The sequence below is a fragment of the Dendropsophus ebraccatus genome, chromosome 15 (genome assembly GCF_027789765.1).
Source record: "Dendropsophus ebraccatus isolate aDenEbr1 chromosome 15, aDenEbr1.pat, whole genome shotgun sequence".
NCBI lineage: Eukaryota > Metazoa > Chordata > Amphibia > Anura > Hylidae > Dendropsophus > Dendropsophus ebraccatus.
The window spans coordinates 11,894,546-11,912,912 of NC_091468.1; the positions used below are offsets into that span (position 1 = coordinate 11,894,546).

At 42.5% G+C, this 18,367-nt stretch overlaps 1 protein-coding gene across 3 annotated transcripts in view; it reads left to right on the forward strand.

The window, feature by feature from the left end:
• The first annotated feature begins 79 nt into the window (after positions 1–79).
• Positions 80–18,367, forward strand: part of PTPN14 (protein tyrosine phosphatase non-receptor type 14) — a 103,800-nt gene continuing 85,512 nt past the window's right edge. The window contains exons 1-2 of one of the 3 annotated variants that reach the window (XM_069954309.1): positions 141–167; positions 12,012–12,047. The gene's annotated coding sequence lies outside the window, so the exon portion shown is untranslated. Of the gene's footprint in view, positions 168–12,011; positions 12,048–18,367 lie in introns of all 3 variants that reach the window. The other 2 variants (XM_069954311.1, XM_069954310.1) reach the window with 2 other exon arrangements.

Consider the following 18,367-nt stretch of genomic DNA (forward strand, 5'->3'; position numbering starts at 1 on the left):
AAATTCAAAATCCATCGCCGGGAAATCTAAGGCTAAGCGTGATTGGCTGCTGAAAAAAGGCGAATGTGATTGGTTATTGTGGCGGAGGAGGAGGAGCCAATAAGATGAGTCGTGGGGAATTCGAAAGGCGGAGGTGATGTGAACAACACGGGGGGCGTGTGTGAATGGTGAGCGATACCGATGCGGTTCTGTGTGACAGGAGATTACTGCAGTCACGCTATCAGCACTTCACTGAAATGGAGTCACACTATCAGCACTAGGAATTGCAGTGCTCCTATATACCATGTGTTACGGTAATAGCCAGGACTAGTTAGTTCCAGGCTCCAGAATGTGCCAGGAAGATCATAGGGTGACACCTACATGTAAGACTAACAAAAGAATGCCAACTCTTAACCCCTTCAGGTCCATTCACCCACTGTTAACCCCTCAGATCCACAACTGTTCAATTACCCCACTGTTAACCTCTTCACATCCACTACAATCTAATTCATCCACTGTTAACCCCTTTAGATCCACAACACTTCAATTCATCCACTTTTAACCCCTTCACATTCACCACAGTTTAATTCATATACTGTTAACCCTTTCAGCTCCAGGAATATTTTATTTTTTTCTAACTATATGTAATTTTTAACACCTGAAAACCAGGCTCATTTTAATTTATTTCTCTTATTTGTCTTAGACATAGAGGAACCATTATTACTGTACGGATTCGGAGTAATGTGATGGTAAAATGTCTATTTGGGGTTATATGTCGCACATTTTGAAGTCCAATAAAATCACGAAAACAAATTGTTATCCAATCTCGCTACCATATCCTAGAAGAGCGCTTACTCTCGTACAGGTTCTGTGATTTTCAGACATTTTTACTGTACGGATTTGGAGTAATGTGATGGTAAAGTGTCTATTTGGGGCTATTTGTCCCACTATTTGAAGTCCAATAAAATCACGAAACCAAATTGTTATCCAATCACTTTACCATATCCTAGAAGAGCGCTTACTCTGTTACAGGTTCTGTGATTTTCAGACATTTTTACTGTACAGATTCGGAGTAATGTGATGGTAAAGTGTCTATTTGGGGCTATATGCCCCACTATTTGAAGTCCAATAAAATCACGAAATCAAATTGTTATCCAATTTTGCTACCATATCCTAGAAGAGCGCTTACTCTCGTACAGTTTCTGTGATTTTCAGACATTTTTACTGTATGGATTCGGAGTAATGTGATGGTAAAATGCCTATTTGGGGCTATATGTCCCACTATTTGAAGTCCAATAAAATCACGAAATCAAATTGTTATCCAATCTCACTACCATATCCTAGAAGAGCGCTTACTCTCTTACAGGTTCTGTGATTTTCAGACATTTTTACTGTACGGATTCGGAGTAATGTGATGGTAAAGTGTCTATTTGGGGCTATATGTCCCACTATTTGAAGTCCAATAAAATCACGAAATCAAATTGTTTTCCAATCTCGCTACCATATTCTAGAAGAGCGCTTACTCTCATACAGGTTCTGTGATTTTGAGACATTTTTACTGTAGGGATTCGGAGTAATGTGATGGTAAAGTGTCTATTTGGGGCTATATGTCGCACATTTTGAAGTCCAATAAAATTACGAAATCAAATTGTTATCCAATCACACTACAATATCCTAGAAGATCGCTTACTCTCGTACAGGTTCTGTGATTTTCAGACATTTTTACTGTACGGATTCGGAGTAATGTGATGGTAAAGTGTCTATTTGGGGCTATATGCCCCACTATTTGAAGTCCAATAAAATCACGAAATCAAATTGTTATCCAATTTCGCTACCATATCCTAGAAGAGCACTTACTCTCGTACAGTTTCTGTGATTTTCAGACATTTTTACTGTACGGATTCGGAGTAATGTGATGGTAAAATGCCTATTTGGGGCTATATGTCCCACTATTTGAAGTCCAATAAAATCACGAAATCAAATTGTTATCCAATCTCACTACCATATCCTAGAAGAGCGCTTACTCTGTTACAGGTTCTGTGATTTTCAGACATTTTTACTGTACGGATTCGGAGTAATGTGATGGTAAAGTGTCTATTTGGGGTTATATGTCGCACATTTTAAAGTCAAATAAAATCACGAAATCAAATTGTTATCCAATCTCGCTACCATATTCTAGAAGAGCGCTTACTCTCGTACAGGTACTGTGATTTTCAGACATTTTTACTGTACGGATTCGGAGTAATGTGATGGTAAAGTGTCTATTTGGGGCTATATGCCCCACTATTTGAAGTCCAATAAAATCACGAAATCAAATTGTTATCCAATTTCGCTACCATATCCTAGAAGAGCGCTTACTCTCGTACAGGTTCTGTGATTTTCAGACATTTTTACTGTACGGATTCGGAGTAATGTGATGGTAAAATGCCTATTTGGGGCTATATGTCCCACTATTTGAAGTCCAATAAAATCACGAAATCAAATTGTTATCCAATCTCACTACCATATCCTAGAAGAGCACTTACTCTCGTACAGTTTCTGTGATTTTCAGACATTTTTACTGTACGGATTCGGAGTAATGTGATGATAAAGTGTCTATTTGGGGCTATATGTCGCACATTTTGAAGTCCAATAAAATTACAAAATCAAATTGTTGTCCAATCTTGTTACCATATCCTAGAAGAGCGCTTAGTCTCGTACAGTTTCTGTGATTTTCAGACATTTTTACTGTACGGATTCGGAGTAATGTGATGGTAAAGTGTCTATTTGGGGCTATATGCCCCACTATTTGAAGTCCAATAAAATCACGAAATCAAATTGTTATCCAATTTCGCTACCATATCCTAGAAGAGCGCTTACTCTCGTACAGGTTCTGTGATTTTGAGACATTTTTACTGTAGGGATTCGGAGTAATGTGATGGTAAAGTGTCTATTTGGGGCTATATGTCGCACATTTTGAAGTCCAATAAAATTACGAAATCAAATTGTTATCCAATCACACTACAATATCCTAGAAGAGCACTTACTCTCGTACAGTTTCTGTGATTTTCAGACATTTTTACTGTACGGATTCGGAGTAATGTGAAGGTAAAGTGTCTATTTGGGGCTATATGTCCCACTATTTGAAGTCCAATAAAATCACGAAATCAAATTGTTTTCCAAACTCGTTACCATATCCTAGAAGAGCGCTTACTCTCATACAGGTTCTGTGATTTTGAGACATTTTTACTGTAGGGATTCGGAGTAATGTGATGGTAAAGTGTCTATTTGGGGCTATATGTCGCACATTTTGAAGTCCAATAAAATTACAAAATCAAATTGTTGTCCAATCTTGTTACCATATCCTAGAAGAGCGCTTAGTCTCGTACAGTTTCTGTGATTTTCAGACATTTTTACTGTACGGATTCGGAGTAATGTGATGGTAAAGTGTCTATTTGGGGCTATATGCCCCACTATTTGAAGTCCAATAAAATCACGAAATCAAATTGTTATCCAATTTCGCTACCATATCCTAGAAGAGCGCTTACTCTCGTACAGGTTCTGTGATTTTGAGACATTTTTACTGTAGGGATTCGGAGTAATGTGATGGTAAAGTGTCTATTTGGGGCTATATGTCGCACATTTTGAAGTCCAATAAAATTACGAAATCAAATTGTTATCCAATCACACTACAATATCCTAGAAGAGCACTTACTCTCGTACAGTTTCTGTGATTTTCAGACATTTTTACTGTACGGATTCGGAGTAATGTGATGGTAAAGTGTCTATTTGGGGCTATATGTCCCACTATTTGAAGTCCAATAAAATCACGAAATCAAATTGTTTTCCAAACTCGTTACCATATCCTAGAAGAGCGCTTACTCTCATACAGGTTCTGTGATTTTGAGACATTTTTACTGTAGGGATTCGGAGTAATGTGATGGTAAAGTGTCTATTTGGGGTTATATGTCGCACATTTTGAAGTCCAATAAAATCACGAAATCAAATTGTTATCCAATCACACTACAATATCCTAGAAGAGCACTTACTCTCGTACAGTTTCTGTGATTTTCAGACATTTTTACTGTACGGATTCGGAGTAATGTGATGGTAAAGTGTCTATTTGGGGCTATATGTCGCACATTTTGAAGTCCAATAAAATTACAAAATCAAATTGTTATCCAATCTTGTTACCATATCCTAGAAGAGCGCTTAGTCTCGTACAGTTTCTGTGATTTTCAGACATTTTTACTGTAGGGATCTGGAGTAATGTGATGGTAAAGTGTCTATTTGGGGCTATACACCTGATAATTTGAAGTCCAATAAAATTACGAAATCAAATAGTTCTCCATCTTGTTCTTGTTGTTGGACGCTCTTGGTAGACGACTTCCAATCCCAGGAGGGACCAGTTTCATGGCTGATGGAAGATAACCATTAAGAGACTTTTTTTCAGGACTGTTCTTCTATTCTAGTTTAATAAGGCTATGTTCCTTTTAAGTTTAGGTTAGGGACTCGCAAGAGAATGAGGACCCTTGATGTGGCTTGCGAGCTTACGATATTTCTTGCCTATTTTTTTCTTCTAGTTTTCAACGGTAAAAGATATCTACTAATACCTCATTGAAGATTGGACATCGAGCCATCAAGGAGCTACACTAGACTAAAGCTGCTTTCACATGCAGCAGATTTTAGGCAGATTTTCTGCTGGAGAGGATGATGGCAGGGGCATGCTCAGTGTTCCTCCAGTGCCCTGTGTCCCTCAGTGTCCCCCTGCCATCATCCTTTCCGGCAGCCACAGCCCACACAGCTCTGGGAGTCGGGTTGTGACATAACCATGTTATCCAGGAAGTGACATCACCATGTTATCCAGGAAGTGACATCACCATGTTATCACGGAAGTGACATCGTCATGTTATTCAGGAAGTGAAGCATTGATGCAGTAGTAAGTGCAGAGAAAAAAGTGCTTTCTAAGCATTTCCCGTAATAGGTGTATATTGGGGATTTGTATAACTTTTGGGTGACAATACAATAACAATACAAAAATGTTTTAGCCAGACTTCTTCTATAAAAGCATAGAAGTTGGCACAGGGGAGGGGCATCAGCAGGCGCCAGCAGCTCACACAGGCCCCTCAGCGCTCTTTATTAGGTAGCAGAAACAAGACCGCTAGGGCGGTAAGTAGCTGTCAGTCAGTGGCAGCTGCATGGCCCTATAATGCACTGGGGAAGACTTGCAGAATAGTAAGGGTGCTTTCACACACTGCGGATTTGATGCAGATTTTCTACAGAAGATTTGAAACTTCAGGTTGACTTTGGTTTGGCAACAGACAATCTGCTGCAGAAAATCTGCCTAAAATCTGCTGCATGTGAAAGCAGCTTTAGTCTAGTGGAGCTCCTTGATGGCTCGATGTCCAATCTTCAATGAGGTATTAGTAGATATCTTTTACCGTTGAAAACTAGAAGAAAAAAATAGGCAAGAAATATCGTAAGCTCGCAAGCCACATCAAGGGTCCTCATTCTCTTGCGAGTCCCTAACCTAAACTTAAAAGGAACATAGACTTATTAAACTAGAATAGAAGAACAGTCCTGAAAAAAGTCTCTTAATGGTTATCCTCCATCAGCCATGAAACTGGTCCCTCCTGGGATTGGAAGTAGTCTACCAAAAGCGTCCAACAACAAGAACAATATGGAGAACTATTGGATTTCGTGATTTTATTGGACTTCAAATTATCAGGTGTATAGCCCCAAATAGACACTTTACCATCACATTACTCCAAATCCCTACAGTAAATAGGTCTGAAAATCACAGAACCTGTACGTGAGTAAGCGCTCTTCTAGGATATGGTAACAAGATTGGATAACAATTTGATTTTGTAATTTTATTGGACTTCAAAATGTGCGACATATAGCCCCAAATAGACACTTTACCATCACATTACTCCGAATCCGTACATTAAAAATGTCTGAAATTCACAGAACCTGTAACAGAGTAAGCGCTCTTCTAGGATATGGTAGTGAGATTGGATAACAATTTGATTTCGTGATTTTATTGGACTTCAAATAGTGGGACATATAGCCCCAAATAGACACTTTACCATCACATTACTCCGAATCCATACAGTAAAAATGTCTGAAAATCACAGAAACTGTACGAGACTAAGCGCTCTTCTAGGATATGGTAGCGAAATTGGATAACAATTTGATTTCGTGATTTTATTAGACTTCAAATAGTGGGACATATAACCCCAAATAGACACTTTACCATCACATTACTCCGAATCCGTACAGTAAAAATGTCTGAAAATCACAGAACCTGTACGAGAGTAAGCGCTCTTCTAGGATATGGTAGCGAAATTGGATAACAATTTGATTTCGTGATTTTATTAGACTTCAAATAGTGGGACATATAACCCCAAATAGACACTTTACCATCACATTACTCCGAATCCGTACAGTAAAAATGTCTGAAAATCACAGAAACTGTACGAGAGTAAGCGCTCTTCTAGGATATGGTAGCGAAATTGGATAACAATTTGATTTCGTGATTTTATTAGACTTCAAATAGTGGGACATATAGCCCCAAATAGACACTTTACCATCACATTACTCCGAATCCGTACAGTAAAAATGTCTGAAAATCACAGAAACTGTACAAGAGTAAGCGCTCTTCTAGGATATGGTAGTGAGATTGGATAACAATTTGATTTCGTGATTTTATTGGACTTCAAATAGTGGGACATATAGCCCCAAATAGACACTTTACCATCACATTACTCCGAATCCGTACAGTAAAAATGTCTGAAAATCACACAATCTGTACGAGAGTAAGCGCTCTACTAGGATATGGTATCGAGATTGGATAACAATTTGATTTCGTGATTTTATTGGGATACAAATAGTGCGACATATAGCCCCAAATAGACACTTTCCCATCACATTACTCCAAATTCCTACAGTAAAAATGTCTGAAAATCACACAATCTGTACGAGAGTAAGCGTTCTACTAGGATATGGTAACGAGATTGGATAACAATTTGATTTCGTGATTTTATTGGACTTCAAAGTGTGCGACATATAGCCCCAAATAGACACTTTCCCATCACATTACTCCAAATTCCTACAGTAAAAATGTCTGAAAATCACAGAATCTGTACGAGAGTAAGCGTTCTACTAGGATATGGTAACAAGATTGGATAACAATTTGATTTCGTGATTTTATTGGACTTCAAAGTGTGCGACATATAGCCCCAAATAGACACTTTCCCATCACATTACTCCGAATCCGTACAGTAAAAATGTCTGAAAATCACAGAATCTGTACGAGAGTAAGCGTTCTACTAGGATATGATAATGAGATTGGATAACAATTTGATTTTGTGATTTTATTGGACTTCAAAGTGTGCGACATATAGCCCCATATAGACATTTTCCCATCACATTACTCCAAATTGCTACAGTAAAAATGTCTGAAAATCACAGAATCTTTACGAGAGTAAGCGTTCTACTAGGATATGGTAGTGTGATTGGATAACAATTTGATTTCGTGATTTTATTGGGATATAAATAATGCGACATATAGCCCCAAATAGACACTTTCCCATCACATTACTCCAAATTCCTACAGTAAAAATGTCTGAAAATCACAGAATCTGTACGAGAATAAGCGCTCTTCTAGGATATGGTAGTGTGATTGGATAACAATTAGATTTTTTTTATTTTATTGGACTTCAAAAAATGCGACATATAGCCCCATATAGACACTTTCCTATCACATTACTCCGAATTCCTACAGTAACAGTGATTCTTCTATAAGACAAATGAGAGAAATAAATTAAAATGAGCCGGGTTTTCAGGTGGTAAATATTATGTGGCGAAATTTATTGCATCACAAGAAGCAGAACCCCATTCACCTTCTCAGTACAAGGATTCACAGCAAATCTCACTGCAAACTGGCAGCGTGAAATCCGCTACGAATCCGGTAATGTAAAGTAACCCTTAAGCGGTTATACGGGCAGGAATGAAGCAAAATACATTTATGTTCTTATAGGTGTTAATTAAAATAATAATAATAATAATAATATTTTTTTTTTTTTATATAGCACCAACAGATTCCGCAGCACTTTAAAATTTTAGGATTGTTTTACATATAGTTAGAAAAAAATAAAATATTCCCGGAGCTGAAGGGGTTAACAGTATATGAGTTAGATTGTAGTGGATGTGAAGGGGTTAACAGTGGGTGAGTGGATCTGAAGGGGTTAAGAGTTGCCATTCTTTAGTCTTACATGTAGATGTCCCCCTCTGATCTTCCTGGCACATTCTGAAGCCTGGAACTAACTAGTCCTGGCTATTACCGTAATACATGGTATATAAGAGCACTGTAATTTCTAGTGCTGATAGCGTGACTCCATTTTTGTGAAGTGCTGATAGCGTGACTGCAGTAGGAGATTGGCGGCGCATTTACAGCAACGACGTAAACTAATATTATTAACCGTTTAACGACGTCAGGAGCCCAGAAAATTGAGGGTGCGTTCACACCTACAGGATCCGCAGCAGATGCGCAGCAGATTTGGTGCTGTGTTCAGTTATTTAAATGAAATCTGCTGCGGATCTGTTGCGGATCCTCAGCAGAAAATAAGCTGCAGATCCGGTAAGTGTGAACGTACCCTAGGTTTTTTTTTCCTGCTTTTGTTCTATCCCTGTAGCTGTCTGACGATTTGTCTTAAAGGGAACCAATCACTGGAAAAAAGCATATAGAGCTTTTGAAATGTGCTGTTAGAGCACACAGCACACTTGCCACACGTGTTTCCATAGCCTCCGTGCCTTCCCCGTGTAAGCCGCAAAGTAACTTTATAAAACTGGCGCCCTGTATGCTAATTACCTGAGGTAGTCACCTGGGCGGTGTTCGGCTAGCAGGTAGTCACGGTCCCCTGGGCGTTCTTCCGCTGTAATCACGCCCCTCTGGGCGTGATTCAAATGTCAGAGTGGCTGTGGCGTCACTCGGGAGCGCGCCGTGCCCAACGTCGGCGCGCTTACGTACTGATGCCGGACGCCGCCGCACATGCGCAGTGCAGCCGCTTCCATTCCGGTTGGACTGCGCCTGTGCAGAATAGCCTCGAACTCCGGCTAACAGGCTATTCGAGGCTATTCTGCACAGGCGCAGTACCGCCGGAATGGAAGCGGCTGCACTGCGCATGTGCGGCGGCGTCCGGCATCAGAATGTCACAGCTACTCGGCCATTTGAATCACGCCCAGAGGGGCGTGATTACAGCGGTAGAACGCCCAGGGGACAGTGACTACCTGCAAGCCGAACACCGCCCAGGTGACTACCTCAGGTAATTAGCATACAGGGCGCCAGTTTTATAAAGTTACTTTGCGGCTTACACGGGGGCGGCACGGAGGCTATGGAAACACGTGTGGCAAGTGTGCTGTGTGCTCTAACAGCACATTTCAAAAGCTCTATATGCGTTTTTCCGGTGATTGGTTCCCTTTAAGTTTATTTGTTTTTCATAGTTTTTTTTTTCAGGGTATAAACACACACACCGTATACGCAGCGTATTTACTGCTGCGATACGCAGCAAATACGCAGCAGATTAGATCTAAATAACTTAAAGGACAACTCCCACGAAAAATTTTTTTAGCTTATTTAACACACATTACAAAGTTATATAACTTTGTAATGTGGTTAAATACCCGGTCTGGCCCCCTTTCCCCACTTTCGGACCCCCGCCCGGAAGTTAAAGAATGTATACATTACCTATTACGATCGTCACGGTCCTCTTCTCCCGGGCGGCATCTGGTGACGAGGACGTTAGAGCCGGGGGGCGGTCCAGGTCTTCTTCCTCCTCGGCGTCTTCATAGAGAGTGAATGGGACGGAAAAGGCTGCTGGTGCACATGCGCACCAGCAGCCTTTTCATTGGCTGGAGCGCATCACATGGCTTCCAGCTTCGTCAGCCCTGATTGGCTGAGGTTGCTGGAAGCCATGTGATGCGCTCCAGCCAATGAAAAGGCTGCCGGTGCGCAAGCGAACTGGCAGCCTTTTCCATCCCCAGGACCCGGAAATCAGAGACATCGCTGGACGGCAGACGGCGGTGACGGTGAGGCGGACGGCGGGCGAATGGAGTGGCGATCGTCACTGGAGGGATGGTGAGTATGGTGTCTGTGTGTGTCTGTGTTTTTTTTTTGGGGGGGGGGTCCCGCGGGAGTTGTCCTTTAACACAGCATCAAATCTGCACCATCAAATCTGCTGCAGATCTGCTGCGCATTTGCTGCGTATACGGTGTGTGTGTTTGTACCCTCAAACTGCTATTAGCCATTGAGGACTGTGCCGCAGTAACCCAGCACGGCCACTACACATATACAGATCTGTACAGTATACAGGAGACAATAGCAGCTCCCTGTGGAATGACCTCTTCATAGATAACAGAGCGCGCTCAGTAATGTTTCACATTCATCTCAAGGGGAGAGAGTGTCTACTGTCGTCTATGTCCATGAGTCCTGCTGTAAAGCATGTCACTAAATGCTGTTTCATACTATTCATATATGCATATCTAGGCCACTTGTTACTGGCTGCTTTCTGCACATGCGACGTAACACGATGCAACAATATGAATATGCATAGTGGAGCAGGCCGGGAGGAGGCAGGCTAGGGGGGCGGAGCGGGTGCTCCAGGAGCATGGGGATCACCCCAAATGCTCCGAAACAGCGAATTAGCATATCAGTAATTACTGAAAAACTACACTATACCGGACTCCACCGGAATATAAATGACAGCCCTGGAATCCTGAGGTAAATAGCGGCTGGCTCATATTAGCAGGTTCACTGGCCCGAACCTGCTGATAGTGCCACTTTAAGAACAGCCCAGGCAAGATGGCCGCCCCCATAGCAATGTACAAAAAGGGAAATAAAATAAAAATTACAGTTGGAAAATAGAAACAGATTAGAATAAAGGAACAAGTTTCAGTATCTGACTGTAATCAGTAAAAAAAGATTTAGGTGACATGTTCCCTTTAAGTATGACTTGTACTACCTTGCAACGCTGCTACATTTAGTACATCAGTGCAGGTACCGATGCTGTCAGCTGTGTGAGCTGAGCGCCAGGAGAGATGGAAGTCAGATCTGAGCATAGGCCGTACATGAGCCGTACTGTGTGAGCTGAGCGCCAGGAGAGATGGAAGTCAGATCTGAGCATAAGCCGTACATGAGCCGTACTGTGTGAGATGAGCGTCAGGAGAGATGGAGTGGAGGTCAGATCTGAGCATAGGCCGTACATGAGCCGTACTGTGTGAGCTGAGCGTCAGGAGAGATGGAGTGGAGGTCAGATCTGAGCATAGGCCGTACATGAGTCGTACTGTGTGAGCTGAGCGCCAGGAGAGATGGAAGTCAGATCTGAGTATAAGCCGTACATGAGCCGTACTGTGTGAGCTGAGCGCCAGGAGAGATGGAAGTCAGATCTGAGTATAAGCCGTACATGAGCCGTACTGTGTGAGCTGAGCGCCAGGAGAGATGGAAGTCAGATCTGAGCATAGGCTGTACATGAGCCCTACTGTGTGAGCTGAGCGTCAGGAGAGATGGAGTGGAGGTCAGATCTGAGCATAAGCCGTACATGAGCCGTACTGTGTGAGCTGAGCGTCAGGAGAGATGGAGTGGAGGTCAGATCTGAGCATAGGCCGTACATGAGCCGTACTGTGTGAGCTGAGCGTCAGGAGAGATGGAGTGGAGGTCAGATCTGAGCATAAGCCGTACATGAGCCGTACTGTGTGAGCTGAGCGTCAGGAGAGATGGAGTGGAGGTCAGATCTGAGCATAGGCCGTACATGAGCCGTACTGTGTGAGCTGAGCGCCAGGAGAGCGCCAGCGCAATCCACACTGTCGCGATCCACACCAGGACATGTCCTATTTTTTCATGGTGTGGATCATGTGAATGGCTGCATTCACTTTAATGGTTCCTAAAATTGTCCGTGATCGCGGATCTGCGCTTTTCTTTCACCTTTAGCTAAATCGTCCTCACTATTAGAACAAACATAATTAAGTTTTTTCATGTCTTGTTCCACTTTATGCAGAAACATGTCCGTCGTGGCCGCACGTGAGTTTATTAGGTAAGAAGAAGGAAACATAGAAACATAGAAGATTGTCGGCAGAAAAAGACCACTGGGTCCATCTAGTCCGCCCTTTTAGTATTTTCTTCCTTATTATCTTAGGATAGATATATGTCTATCCCAGGCGTGTTTAAATTCTGTTATTGTAGATTTACCAACCACCTCTGCTGGAAGTTTGTTCCAGGTATCTACTACTCTTTCAGTAAAATAATATTTTCTTACATTGCTTCTGATCTTTCCCCCAACTAACCTCTCACTGTGTCCTCTTGTTCTTGAGCTCAGTTTTTTACTAAAAACACTCCCCTCTTGAACCTTATTTAGTCCCTTAACATACTTAAAGGTTTCAATCATGTCCCCCCTTTCCCGTCTTTCCTCCAGACTATACAGATTCAAATCCTTAAGTCTTTCCTGATATGGTTTATGCCTCACACCCTCCACCATTTTTGTAGCCCGTCTTTGGACCCGTTCTATTTTATCAATGTCCTTTTTTAGGTGAGGTCTCCAGAACTGGACACAGTATTCCAGATGTGGCCTCACCAGAGCTCTATACAGCGGGATCACAATCTCCCTCTTCCTACTGGTTATACCTCTAGCTATACAGCTCAGCCTACCATTATATATATATATATATACAGCAGGATCACAATCTCCCTCTTCCTACTGGTTATACCTCTAGCTATACACCCCAGCATACGATTTGCTTTCCCCACCGCCTGGTTGCACTGGTGACTCATTTTAAGGCTTTCAGAAATCATTACCCCTAAATCCTTCTCTTCTGAAGTCTTTTCCAACACAGTACTGCCAATGTGATACTCGGATAGAGGATTCCTCCTCCCCAAGTGCATTATTTTACATTTGGAAACGTTGAACTTCAATTTCCACTGTTTGGACCACGTATCTAGCAAAGCTAAATCGTTTTCCATATTACTGACACCTCCAGGAATATCCACCCTATTGCACACTTTTGTGTCGTCAGCAAACAGACAAACTTTACCTACCAACCCTTCTCCTATGTCACTTACAAACATATTAAAAAGAATAGGACCCAGAACAGACCCTTGTGGCACACCACTTGTAACCAGTCTCTGCTCAGAATATTCACCATTACCATCACCCCTGATATCTCTCCTTCAGCCAACCACAAATCCACTGAACTATCCAGGGATTTAGTCCAATTTTCTCCAACTTCTCTATCAGCTCTTTATGGGGAACTGTATCAAAAGCTTTGCTGAAGTCCAGATAGGCGATATCCACAGCACCACCTTCATCCAGCACTTTTGTGGCATAATCAAAGAAATCAATGAGATTAGTCTGACATGATCGGCCCTCAGTAAAGCCGTGCTGGTTTGGATCCATCAAATTGTTGATTCTTAGGTGATCCATTATCTTCTTTTTTAGAAGAGTTTCCATCATTTTCACTACTACAGATGTCAGGCTCACTGGCCTGTAGTTACTGGGCTCTTCTCTATTCCCCTTCTTGTGGATTGGTATAACATTTACTATTAGGTATAATATTACTACAACCATGTGTATTATGAACTGCACTTTGTAATTGGGTTTATTAGGCAAATATGCCATTATCTGCATTCAAAAAGACTTTCCCCAGGTCCCCCCCCCCATTCACTGCTCATTATCAGGAAATCACGACTCTTTCTTCAGTCGGGCCCTGTCTGTTCTATGGAGAGGGGAGGAGGGAGATTAGTCACCCGCAGTGAGCAGAGAACAAAGGGTTACACAGTGGGACCTGTGTAAAAGCCAGTATTCAGAGGTCAGAGAGGTCAGTGCTGATCTCAGAGGAGATAGCCCAGTGATGTAGCTGTAAATTAACTCTTTGTTGTCCTGTTTTGGTGCCTCATCTCTCTCCAACCCTCTCCATAAGAAAACCATGAAGACAGGGGGGAGAGCTTCAAACTGCTTTTTCATGATAAAAATTCATTTTTTCGGCTAATAAATCCAAATACAAAGTTTCTTAAAATCGCCTGGACTATTGATTTCTGCAAAAAAAAAAAATTCAAACGACAGTGACACTTTAAGCATTGTAGATGTGTTGCACAATTTGTGTTAAAAAACAACAAAAACAAAGGAGTAAAACCATTGGCCGCCTCATTGAGATCACCAGCTTTGTTATACAGCATGATAACTAAAAAGGAATAATGAATGTAAATGCAAACTTGCTTTATGTCACATCTGCTGCTGATCTAGATTATGAAAGTTATAAGGACACTTTAAATTCTGGATAAGCCCTTTGATGAATTTCCTCACCAGCTTTCTGGTCTGCATACATGATGCGGTGCGGTGTCTGGCGCTGATCCCTCTCCATGAATCCCTCCTGCCCAATGTCTTATGGATTCCTTTTACATAAAAGATTGCTGCAGAATAAAAGACGTCCACCAGAGGGCGCTCTGACATAAAAGAAAAAAATCTGTTCTCTATTTGCTCTCCCATTAGTGTCTGCACCCAGGACCTGATGCTGCCTTATAGGACACTGATACTGGGACACCCTGGGATAGAATTTCTTCTTCTGCTTCTTGTTGTATGTCACAATTTTAAGACCTTGCAGCTCTCTACCAAACATACAGATAACAGAATAGTAGTATCCCATCATGCATGGATAGCCAAGGCTGTAACTGTCCAGGCATGATGGCAATTGGAGCTCCGCTACAGCTTCTTTTCTTTTTTAAGAGTGCCCTGTGGATAAGACCCACCATCAGCGTCATACATCAACATAATCAGCTTAAGGCCCCGTTCCCACTGAGCAAAACTAGCGGAATTCTGTGGCGGAATTGTCCGCCGCGGAATGCCGTTAGCCGCCCGCTCATAATGGGAGTCTATGGGAGGCGCGCGCTCCTGCCCTGTCCGCGCTGAAGAATGAACATGAGCAGGAGCGCGCGCCTCCCATTATGAGCGGGAGGCTAACGGCATTCCGCAGCGGACAATTCCGCCGCGGAATGTCGCTAGTTTTGCTCAGTGGGAACGGGGCCTAACAGGTCATTAAAAAAAAATGACTTTTTTATTTCAAACACAGCGCCACCTCTGTCTGCAGGTTGTGTGTGGTACAGCAGCTCAATCCTATTCACTTCAATGGAGCTGTGCATCAATACCAGACACAATCTATGGACTGGGGTGGTGCTGTCCTTGCAAGAGAGTGGTCATCATGTGTTTTTTTTTAATCTGGACGAGCCCTTTAAAAAAACATCTGTTTTAAAAGCATCATGGGGGTGCACACATTAAGATATATTTTTTCCTCAACAGGGATGCAATAAAATCCATTGGATCAATCATGCATTGGCTTGGTACAGCTGTTGTGAAACTACAACTCCCAGCATGTCCTGACAGCCGGAGAATCGCTGTTCTATGCAAGCTGTGGGTCCCAGCTCTTGTACATAGTTGTTATCCCTCATCTTTCTTTAGACAGGTGCAATTCTGTTCAGGTCCAAGAGGTGGCGCTCTCTAACTGCAAAATCCCCAGTCTGAGAGTACAATCACCTGGTCGGAATACAGAACATGTACAATAACATATAACTCACCATTAGAATCCTCCAATATGATATATATATATATATATATATATATATATATATATATATATATATATATAATGTCCCTACACTGTCAAGTGCTGCAGTACCAGACATGACCATGGGTTAGAGCGGCGCTGTTCTTGTTAGTGGGACAGAGCTGCAGTGCCTGTCATAGACAAGGACAGGAGTCACAATGTATATGTGAATGGGCTGACCTGCTAAACTAGTTATAACCATGGAAAAGAATGGCACTGGTCAAGTGACTGAGGATGAGATGCAGTACCAGAAACATCCAGGGGCAACAGTGGCGCTGTTTAGGGGCTGAAAGAGGCTATAGAAAAGAATGGCACTGGTCATGTGACTGAGCTGCAACACCGGTCACAACCATGGAGAAGAGTGGCGCAGTTCAAGTGAGTGGGAATGAACTGCAATACCAGAAACAACCAAATAAGGTTGAACTTCAATACTCGACAGCAGTTTATAAGCGTTGTGCTGTACTGCAAGACCAGTCACAGCCATTCTGTTCAAGCCAATGAGGATGAGCTGCAATACCATAAACTACCATGGACAAAGGCGGTGCTGTTCATATGAATAAGGTTTAGCTTCAATACTGGACATAGCCATGGATAAGCGTTATGCTGTACTGCAATACCATTCATAACCACGAACAAGGGTGGCGCGGTTCAAGTCAATGGGGATCAGCTGCAATACCAGAAACAACCATGGACAAAGGGGGCAGTATTTAAGTAAATGGAGAGAAGCAGCAATGTTTACAGAGGCAGAATACAGAACATATGGTAAAAAAAGGTTAAAGCTAATCAATCCAAAAAGGATACACCAGAAAATCCTCTCATCACCCCCTTTATTCCCAGGAACAGCGCCCCTCTTATCCACAGTCTGTAGTTGGAATTACAACTTAGCTCTATTAGCTTGCTATGGGGCCGGGCTGCAATACCAGACACAGCCTATAGCCAAGAGTGGCACTGTTTCTATTTAAGGAAAATAAAAAATCTTGGACCAGCATTTGTAGGGTCAGTGGTCTCTGGTTAGAGGGGTGAGGATTGTGTCCCCCAGGGGTAGTGGAGACGGACCCTGCGCTGTTAGCACTCCCCGGGATTACATGCCGCCCTCTCTCGCCCCGGGCACTCTCCTGCATTCTTTCATGAGAAGGCACAACATGCATTTCAAGTGGCACACAAGACACAACACGTCCGGCTATCCTCCATCCAGCTCTCCCAGTATGGATGTGTGAGCTGCCGCCCTGTAACATTATATAGAATAATAGTGAGGAGACATGTCCGTGGCCCCCCGGCTATTGCTGTCTGACTGTACTGAATCACTGTGGATTTATAGGGGTGTTCTCCTGTTATCCGGCACCCACTGGTGACCGCAGGGTGATGAGGAGTGATGGTCTTACCCATTTACCACTAATGGTGCGTTTACACGGAGCGATTATCCATGAAAGATTCGTGACAACAATCGCATTTGAGCGATAATCGTCTCGTGTAAACACAGCGAATAGTCAAGCGACCAGCGAGAAATCGTAGATTTCAGGATCTTTTCTAACATGTTCTCAAATCCTCGCTGGTCGTTCGCTGATAATTCACAGATCTCTTCATATAAACAGATTCACCCTATGTGTGAGATGGGCTGAACCCCTAAGGGCGTCGCTAAGGGTGTTCAGGGGGGTCCGTGTGGTGACCCACTCTGAACCGCTGCGGTCCCGGGTGCTATCTGTAGCCCTGGACCGCGGCAATTAGCAGGCACGGTCCGATCGCCGTGCCCGCTTGTCTCTGCCATCCGTGGTGGTCTAGTGGAGGGAAGCCCCCCCGCGCGGCGCGATCGCAGAGGAGCATTCCCCACATCTGTCTTGGCCGGGGGTCTGCGCCATAATGGCGCTGATCCCGGCTCAGCAATCTATTGCTCTCGGCTGCAGCAGCATTGATCGCTGAATAACCCTGAACCCGGGGGGGAAGGGGGTTATTAATAAAAAAAAAAAAACTTTCTCATTTTTTAAATAAAAAAAATAAAATAAACATGTTTGGTATCGGCGCGCGCGTAATCACCTGAACTATTTATTTATTCCATTCCTGATCTTGCACGGTAAAAGGCGTAAGCGCAAACATATCCAAAGTGCAAAAATGCGCGTTTTTGGTCGCGTCAAATCCAGAAAAATTGTTATAAAAAGTGATCAAACAGTCGCATATACGTAAACAAGGTACCAATAGTAAGAACACATCATGGCGCAAAAAATGACACCTGACACAGCCCCATAGACCAAAGGATAAAAGCGCTATAAGCCTGGGAATAGAGCGATTTTAAGGAACATTTATTTTTTTAAAAAGGTTTTAATTTTTAAAAGCCATCAAATAGAATAAAAGTTACATGAGTTACATATCGTTGTAATCGTAACGACTTGAGGAACATAGATAACATGTCAGTTTTACCCCAGGGCGAATGGCGTAAACAGCAAACCTCCCTAAATAAAAAATTGCCTTTTTTTTTTTTTTTATTTCACAGCGCATATAATTTTTTTCTGGTTTCGCAGTGTACTTTATGAAAAAATTCAGCCTGTCATTGCAAAGTACAAAAAATAAGGGCTCATGTGGGTCTCTGCATAAAAAAATGCAAGTACTATGGCCTTTTAAGCACAAGGAGGAAAAAACAAAAACGCAAAAATTTAAATTGGCTCGGTCCTTAAAGGAAAACTCCCACAGGACCTGAAAAAAATAAAACACAGACACACACCATACTCACCGTCCCTCCGGTGACGATTGCCGCTTGAATCGCCCGCTGTCC